Source organism: Rhinolophus hipposideros (genome assembly GCF_964194185.1).
Source record: "Rhinolophus hipposideros genome assembly, chromosome: 8".
Lineage (NCBI taxonomy): Eukaryota > Metazoa > Chordata > Mammalia > Chiroptera > Rhinolophidae > Rhinolophus > Rhinolophus hipposideros.
The window spans coordinates 9,421,977-9,431,519 of record NC_138054.1 but is presented as its reverse complement, the minus strand read 5'-3'; the positions used below and the strand labels follow the sequence as shown (position 1 = coordinate 9,431,519).

At 38.1% G+C, this 9,543-nt stretch overlaps 1 pseudogene across 1 annotated transcript; it reads right to left on the bottom strand.

The window, feature by feature from the left end:
• Positions 1–8,421: 8,421 nt before the first annotated feature.
• LOC308500885 (methylglutaconyl-CoA hydratase, mitochondrial-like) lies at positions 8,422–9,235 on the bottom strand (annotated as a pseudogene). Its single transcript has one exon. The product of its transcript is annotated as a methylglutaconyl-CoA hydratase, mitochondrial-like (transcript).
• Between the last annotated feature and the right edge of the window lie 308 nt (positions 9,236–9,543).

Sequence of the window (9,543 nt, the reverse complement as noted above, 5' to 3'; positions counted from 1 at the left end):
CCTAGCAGCTCATCCTTGTTCTGTTCAATTTCCCAAGAAGACATTCTTAAGAGAACTTTAGTGTTAGCATTCATAATCAGTTCCCAGGGTTTAATGTGAACATCAGCAACATTCAAAACAGTATAACAATTTATTGAATATCTACTATGTGCCATGTTCTGACAGAGTCTAGGCCTTTATAGGACATTTTATCAATTGGGTAAATATTATACATCAAGCAATAGGCAATATGTTAAGACCTGGACCTTTCATCCTAATGCAGGAGACTGACAATAAACTAATAATTACAAAAATCATCATTTACTTGCATTTGTGTTAATGCTATGAAGGAAAACTACAGTGGACAATAAAAGTGGACCACAGGGGGTCTTTACCTTTTTTGGAAGTCGGATAAGGCTTCTCTGATGAAGGAATTGTTTAAGCTGAAACCCAACGAGTAGGAGTGGAATGATAGTCACTGTTGCAAGAAGGTAGTAAACAAGGGAGAATGGTATAAGGAGACGTTAGAATGGTAGAACAGTTTAATGATCCAGAAAGGTCTTGCGGACCATTGGAAGGAGATCTTCAGGGCCATTGCAAGGACTTTGGACGCTGGGGTTGAAAAAGAACCATCGAGGGGTTTTAAGCCGAAGAGTGTTTAATCTTTATGTTCCTACAAGATTATTCTGGTTACCAGGTGAAGAATGAACTGGGACTGGGGGGATCCACACTGTTTATAGAGATGAGTCAGGGACTCTCTCAGTAGTTAGTACAAGTAAGGGACAATGGTGGCAGTGGAGACCAACAGAAATATGTATGTTTTAAGAATATTATGGAATTAGAATTGACAGAATTTGGTGACTGATAGGCTAAGGGAGGTGAAAAATAGTGCAGAGGAGGACACGCCAAATTCTGGAATGAGCATCTGCGTGAATGGTGATATCATTCACAAAAGTAGAGATGGTGAAAGAAGACCAGGCTGGGAGAACGATCATTGGTTCCATTTTGGGGGCGTTGAATTTCAAAAGTCTGTAAGTGGAGTTATTGATCACAAAGTAAGAAATGTGTGAGTCTGTAGCTCATTGGAGAAGTCTGGGCTGAAGACGCGTTGGAGACTGGGGGCAGTCACTCGGGTGTATGTGGTCACTGAGCCCAATATGATCACTTAGAAAGAACATGGAGCCAGGTGTGGAGCCCAAGAGCTCCCACCTTTGGAGGTCAGAGAGAGGACGTGGTGCAGGCAACAACACTGAAAAGGATCGGGCAACAGAGAAATATGGAGAGACAACAGTGTCAGCAAACCAAGGGAAAAATCCTTTGAGAAAGTGGTGCTCAAATGTGTCAAAGGCTTCTTGAAAGTCCAATAAGATGAAGACAAGGGTTTTAATCTAGATTTTGTGAACAGGGATCATTAAGAACCTTAAGGAGGGCTATTTTTGTGGGGTGGACACAGAAATGGTAGACAACTTACAAAATTGATTATGAAAAATTTCAAACCTACAAAAGTAAAGAGACTAGTGTAGTGAACCCCAATATACCCAGAACCCAGATTCAATAATTATCAAGATTTTGCCACACTTGCTTCATCTATCCTATTTTGTTGTTTGCTCCTCTTGCTGTTTCCAGAGTATTTTAAAACCAATCCCAGACTCATGTCTTTTCACTTTCATTGTGCATGTTTGAGGCTTATGTAGAACCATAATGCCATTAACACACCACTGAAAGGAATAGTAACCCCTTGGTATCATCCAACACTACGGTCATGTGCAGATTCCCCTGATTGTGTAGACCCTTCTATACAAGTATGCTTCACAGGCCAGCAGCGTGGGCATCACCTGGGAGCGTGTCACAAAGGCAGAATCTCAGGCCCTACTTCAAACCAACTGAATCAGACCCTGTGTTTTCCCAGCATTCCCAGGTGATTTGTGTGCCATTAAATGACTTACTATGTGTGCAGTGGAAAGGCACTTCCCCATTCCTATCCTTTTCGTAAGTTCCCACTCCTACACATGCGTACACATATATGCACATTAGTGACTACGTTTACTGGTTTTGTTTTCCTCTCCAACATTTCTCCTTGCATATAAAATCAAATTCAAAGATTAGCATATCTCTTACAAGTTAGCTTATTATTACTTGTTGTTATGAATCTTGCATTTTTAACTTAGTGAACTTATTTTTAAGGAATTAAATGTTCTTCATTCCATCTTTAAAGATGATTTACTAGAGGGGGTGGCCAGTTAGCTCAGTTGGTTAGAGCACAGTGCTCTTAACAACAAGGTTGCCAGTTCAATTACCACATGGGCCACTGTGAGCTGCGCCCTCCACAACTAGATTGAAACAATTACTTAACTTGGAGCTGATGGGTCCTGGAAAAACACAAATAAATAAAAGTTTTTTTAAAAAGATGATTTACTAGAAATACTGCTTTTTCACTGTTGTAGCACTAATATTTTTTCTTCACTCTACACATATTTGTCAGCATTGATGACTAGTTGCCTGAGGCATTTGCACTTTCACCTTAATTACCCATGTCATGCAATTGCAAGATGAGTAGTTATGCTGATGGCATTGGCCATGGCTTTCTTTCTTTTTTTTTTTTTTTATTAAATTTATTGGGGTGACAATTGTTAGTAAATTTACATAGATTTCAGGTGTACAATTCTGTATTACATCATCTATAAATCCCATTGTGTGTTCACCACCCAGAGTCAGTTCTCCTTCCATCACCATATATTTGATCCCCCTTACCCTCATCACCCACCCCCAACCCCCTTACCCTCTGGTAACCGCTAAATTCTTTTAACATGAAATTAGAAAAGCCGATATAGGAACTGAGCCTATTCCCACTAAAACCTTGCTTAATCTCAAAAGATATTACAGAACAATAATAACCCAAAGAATAATCTCCATATTTCAAGTTTGCATAAAAGGAAAGTTGGAGGTTTCTTCATTTTATTCGGTGTATATGATCATCATACATCTTGGATTTTCTAATCTCTTTACTTCGACCCATGCCATCACCCCTGCTGGAATTACCTACCCTTGAAAACCTCCACCCATTGAAATTCTTTTCATGTCAAAACAGAAAAAAGTCAACTCTAAAAGTTTTCAGTCAAAACTCAACTCTAAAAGACTTTTGCCAAGACTGTCCTGACCACTCCAACAGGAAGAGCTTCCTCTGTCTTCTGAAACCCTAATTTTTTTTCTTTGACTACCACCTGTCTAGCTTTTCACACATCCTGCCTAATTACCTGTGACCAGAGCATTTTCTGTATTTAAATATCCAGCTTCTTGAAGTCAGAGATTGTATCTTAAAAATATTTGTATCCACTTTCATGCCTTCTATATTACAGAATATAGCAGAAGTTTTTGATAAATATTTGTTAAATGGGCGATTCAAACTATGTAAAACACCTTAGTACATAGTCCTGTGCTGAGTTCTACATTATCTACTTCTCTTTTGCTCTCTCCTACCCATCAAATTAGTTCTAACCCTCTGTAATCAGACCACATCAGTCAACCATGAGAGCGAAGCAACACTTATCCAGAGATCTCTTCAATGTTAGATTGTTAACCAAATTAAAATTTTGTATGTATAGAAGACCCTTTTCCATATGTGCTAAAATATTTTAAAGATTATTATTTCACTTTACCACTAATAGCTCTGGTAGAGACTTTTAAAATTACACACTACTGCCTTTTAAAAGATTTGAAATTGCAATGTCGTTTGGTTAATACAGAACCCAAAAATGTTTCAGAAATACAGAATGTGAGTACATAACTCCGAAAGTTCTCCAATCTAAGGTTCAATAATCCTTTAATATGCTTAAACCAGACTTGTCATAATCTGACATTCTTAAAAGTCAGATATAGCTCACAGTTGAGAAAATTGATAAAATACATATGACGTTGGACTAAGCACCAGTATGTGTTTGTAGATGGCATGAGTACATATAAAATAAAGGTTAAGAAAAAGTGCCTCAACAACAACTTTACGGCCTTATAGCATAGGTTTTATATATATACTGGAGGTGCCAAAAAAAAGTATACAAGTGGACACGTTGGTCAGCGTTGCTCAAACAGTAGTTCACCATAATCAGAAGTGTCTGAACACTGATGGTAACCACTTTGAGCACCTCTTGTAATTGCAGAAGTCAAATGTGACTTGTATTTATCATTTATCGGTATATTGAATATTACAATTTTAATATAATTTTCCTTTCTTAAAATGTGTATACATTTTTTTGGTACCCGCTGTGTATATGTGTGTGTGTGTGTGTATATATATATATATATATATACACACACACACACATATATGTATGTATGTGTGTATACATATATGTATATGTATGTATATGTGTGTATACATGTATGTATGTGTATGTATACATATATGTATATGTGTGTATGTATATGTATATATATGTATGTATATATATATATATATATATTCCTGGAAATACCTTCAAAATGGAAGTGAAGATTATGTACACTGCATAATTAAAATAGCTCTTCAGTTTGGGAATTTGCTAGGTATCTCAGGGCCATTGTAGACAGACTTTTTTTTATAAATAATAAATTCTTAAGATTTCAATTTTTGTCTACAGAGGAAAAACAAATAAACAAACATTCATGACACCATCACACACCTCAGCATGAACAATGAACTTCCTAGCTATCTCCCTCCTCCCACTAAAAAGCAATTTAATGCACCACTGGAGGTTGCCTATTAATTGGACTAGAAATAAAGTAGCCTGTAAAGGTTGGCCGGGAAAATACAGTGTGTGTGTGTGTGTGTGTGTGTGTGTGTGTGTGTGTCTGTGTGTGTACATATATAATTATAGACGTATATAATATTTCACCCACAAAGTAAACAAGCAACACTAGCACGTCATTTTCTAATTACAGGGCTGTTTCATAAACTGTAAATGCTAACATGGGAGAGGTAAATCATAGCAATTTAATTAATAAAACAATTTAGACACTTAAACCCATATGTGCCCCTGGGGGTACCACATCAATAACAGAAGCTTGCAGGCATATTTTAGAAATTTTATGCAATCATTTGCAGATCTTGTAGTCAATAATTGCTTCAAACTGCATTAACTCTTCTCTGGCTGTTTGCAAAGAGTGAATTTTCATTTGTTAAGGGGTTTATTTTTGTTTTTTTTTTTGTTTTTTTTTTTCCTCTTCAGATGGTTTCAAGTTCTCTAGGAGTAGAGGAGCACAGAGTTTCTTTCCCTGAGTTAGCAGGGCTGGAGGAGGTGAGAGAACCCCCCTCCAGCAAAACAGTAAAAAACAGCAAAATGTAGGAAGTGAGAACACTGAAAAGACAGGAGAAGGATTCTCTCCACTTCGTTCCATTTAAAGGGAGATGTAGAGGATAATAAATGTCAGAGAATGGAAAGTCAGCATTTGAATTTGTATATTTTTAGATCCTCTTTCTCTTTTAACCTTTTGAAATCATGTCTATAGAACTTTCATGTGTTGCTGGTGGTAATTTAAAATGGTAAAGTCACTTTGAAACAGTTTAGCAGCTTCTAAAAAATTAAATATAAATTTACCATATGACCTGCAATTTCACTACTAGGGATTTCCTGTATTCTAAGAGGAGTGGAAATATATGTCTATTCAAACACTTGTACACGAATATTCATAGTGACATTATTCATAATAGCCAAAACAGTAGATACAACCCAAATGGCTATCAGTTGATGAAAATGGATAAACAAAATGTGTACAGCCATATAATGGAATACTGTTCATCAATACAAAGAAACACAATACTGATATATGCTCCAACATGCTTAAAAACAAGTTCACCGAAAGAAGCCAGACACACAAGACTATATATTGTTTAATTCCATTTATATGAAATGTCCAGAAAATGCCAAGTCATAAAAACAGAACGTAGATTAGTGGTGCGTGGAGCTGGGCATAAGAACTGGGGTTAATTGTAAGGGAGCATGAGGGATCTTATTAGGCTGATGGCCATGTTCTAAAACTGGATTGTGGTGATGGTTACACAACTCGGGAAATTTCCAAAAAAAAAGTCATTTAATTGTGTGCTTAAAATCAGTGACATTTGTAATACATAATTACTCTTCAATAAAGTTGTTTTAAAATTGCGCCCAAAATTTTATTGATGTTTCTTATCAATCCTGAAAACAAGAAGGAATTTGTATTGAATTATATCCACATAAGATAATTAGTGGATTGTAAAGTTTGGTGACTGCCCAACACTAAGCCTAAACAAATGTGTCTTTTTGTAACCGTAGTTATCACTGGTACAGTTCGTATACACTCAGATCCCCAGTTACCAAACGATCCTTCTTTTAACTTTTGCAATCCCCATCAGAGAGATAACAAACTATTATAATTAAGCATGTACTGTATTATGCATGCTATGTGGTATTAACTTCTTAATCAATGCAATAATCCTTATACAACACTTTAACATTCTCATTTGCCCAGGAGTCAGTTGAGGCAAAGAAAAGCTGAATCATTTGCCCAACTTTCGCAGTAAGTGACGGAACTGGGATTTGAACACCTTTGACTCCAGGTTGCACTCTGACTTGCCCCCATCACTGATCCCCTACAGAAGCTGAGTTCTCTCTTCTGAAATCTGAGATCAGTCATTATCTCTTCATGGGCAGCTTCAAAGGAAGCAAATATAGACCACATGAGTCTTGCTCAAGAGATAATGTGGAAGTACCCAGGAGGTAAATCAGTTGCCTCAGCGGATCACTCTGAAGGACAAGTGCTTTTTCTTCATAAGCCTCTGCAGTGTTTGATTTATTATAATTAACATATGCTGTTTTTTTATAATAAAAAAACCAACTAGAAACACTTTTCCCCCCAAGAAAAGACATAAACAAGAAAAAAGGCCATAGGCACGCATCAGTTTTTCTGGATATGATTGTTTCCAAATTAATCCAGTTCATCATCTTCAGCAAGAAAAACTGAACAACAGTTTTAGCCATGTGACCTATTATTCTGAGAGGTCATCAAAACCTAAAAGAAAGCAGGCCATGAAAAAGACAGCTGAATTTGACTGGAAATGGGACATCTTGTGGACGGTGTGAGTCCTGCATTCCCCCAGCACGAGGCTGCTGTTGGCCAACGATGGGTGCCAGGCAGCACTCTGTAAAGAGTTGTGCTTGTGATTTTCCTTAAATATCTGAGAGGGTCTTCTGAAAATTCTGGCAAATCTATGTTTTTGTGTGTAAGGAATGCCCCAATTTACAAACACATTACAAATGTATTCCAAACATTTACTTATCATTAGCATGGAACCTATTTTAATCTGAAAGCAATAACATAAAATGGTAGAGCATATATACACAAGCGTATATATACTGACACAAAGAGGAAAAATAGTGATCATGGAAAATGGTGGATAAAGTGCTACTGCGATATCGATAACTAAAAAAAGAAACCAGAATTTTAAAAATCGATAACTATTTTTTAAAATTAGATTGAAGACTTACAATTGAGGGTCTTATCATGACCTGAACCTGAGGTGTAATCAGAATGTTCTCTTTGTTATCACTGCATCCTTACATTTTCCTTATTTTTTCACATGTACTGGATCTTCTCTTCCCCGTCAGTCACCTTCAGTCACCTTCAGTCCTTTACCCCTGCTAAGCTCTGCATCCATCCACCGGTCCATCCATCTGTCCCTCCATCCATCCATCCATCCATCCATCAGTCCATCTCTCACTTGGCTCCTGTTACAGTGTGAACATTAACAATTTTAGAGTGTCTTCACCAGCACCCCAATATACTGCACCCCCTTATCCTGCTGTGCCCACACAGTAGGGACACTTAATAAATATTAGTCAACTTACTGGATGACTTCCCACCTTGCCACTACCTGTTGGTGGAGAACGTTATAAAACTGCCTTAATTGAATCCTTTGAACCATGCTGAAGTCTAATGTTGCCTGAGCTTGCTCTGAAATCCTCCCATTCAACGCCAGGTGACTTATACTGACTTTCCAATCAGAGTGTAACACTTTTATACTCAACTCTGTCTACTTTCATTTTATTTGGTATATAGAAATATGTTTTTCATATTACAGCACAGTAGGCATACAATCAACATTATTTCCTAGGTTGTGTAATATATAAATTATTCACATTAAAAAAATAAGAACAGAAAGGCTCATGTGCAGGAAACACTTTTAAATGTCTACCCACTTTGGGTCTGTGGTTTTAATAGTACACACTACTAGCTTTATAAATCTGGATGTGACATGATACACATTGGAACAAAGTACACATATGGAGCCACTCTAGACACTTAGTTCAGCATACAGCTAACTCACTCTGCACTTTGGTCGGTGGGATTCCAGGTGCTAAGGCATATGTGGATTTGAAAGATACTTTTAGAAGTACATTTATTACACTGGTATTTTAAAGATTTCTGTTTTTTCTATTCCCCTTTATAGCGAGGGGACTTTTTCTCTTTACCAGCTGGAAGACCTTCAAGTCTGTCTTTTGTTGAAATAGTCTGAGTGTAACAAGCTTCTCTATGGCTAACCCTGTTATTAAACCAACCTCCATCCCTTGATGAATTGCTCATTTTGCCACTCGCACTGCAACAGATCCCGGAGGTGAAAACTCTCTTGCTAGGTCCACGGTCGTTTGGTGGGCAGCATAGCCCTCCCGGTTCTGTTCTGGAACATGGCTGATCAAGCCCACTGCTTTGGCTTCTTGGCCAAGAAGCACCTGTGCAGTGAACATGAACTCTTTGGCTAGGGACATACCAATGGTGCGAGGCAGTCATTGTGTTCTCCTTCCACAGGGAACAATTGCCAGCCTTGTTTCCACCAGGCCCATTTTCGCTGAGGAAGCTGCTACTCTTACATCACATGCTAACACCAGTTCAAGACCACCACCTAAAGCAAGGCATCTATTTCTGCAATCCTTGGCACGGATAGATTAGTGATTTTATTAATCGTTGCTCTTGCTTTGGAGACGAAAAGAACAACTTCACTAGAATTCATTTTGATTCTTTCCTTAAGGCCAGCACCAGCGCAGAATATCCCTGGGACTTCACTCCTGACTATTAGGGTCCACACTTTCTTGTCAGATTTTAAAGCATCCACAGCTTTTGAGAGCATTTTTACGAGATTTTTACTGAATGAATTTTTGGCATAAGCTCTATTTATTTGAAACACCACAGTTCCTCGTTTCTCCTCCTTCAAGTACAATACCCGCAGCTCGTCCTCCATCTTCACCTTAGAGCTGTAGCAGTGTCGCACGGGTACCCAGATCACCAAGCCAAGTGGCCACCAAGAGGGCATAGCTGGCCTGCAGGGGCCCAAAGCGCCAGATGTCACTGCCGGTGCTGCCGCCATGTTATCTGTTTAAGGCGTGGGCCTAACCCTGTCTACCTTTAAAAAATACCAACTCCAGGCTCCATTCCAGACAAATTATTAACCCTGAAATATGTTGAGGTCAGGACCAACGCACCTGCGTATGTAAAACTCCCCAAGAGATTCTTATGTGTCCCCAAGTTACCAAAGCTCATATCCCATTTCCTTCTTCCTCA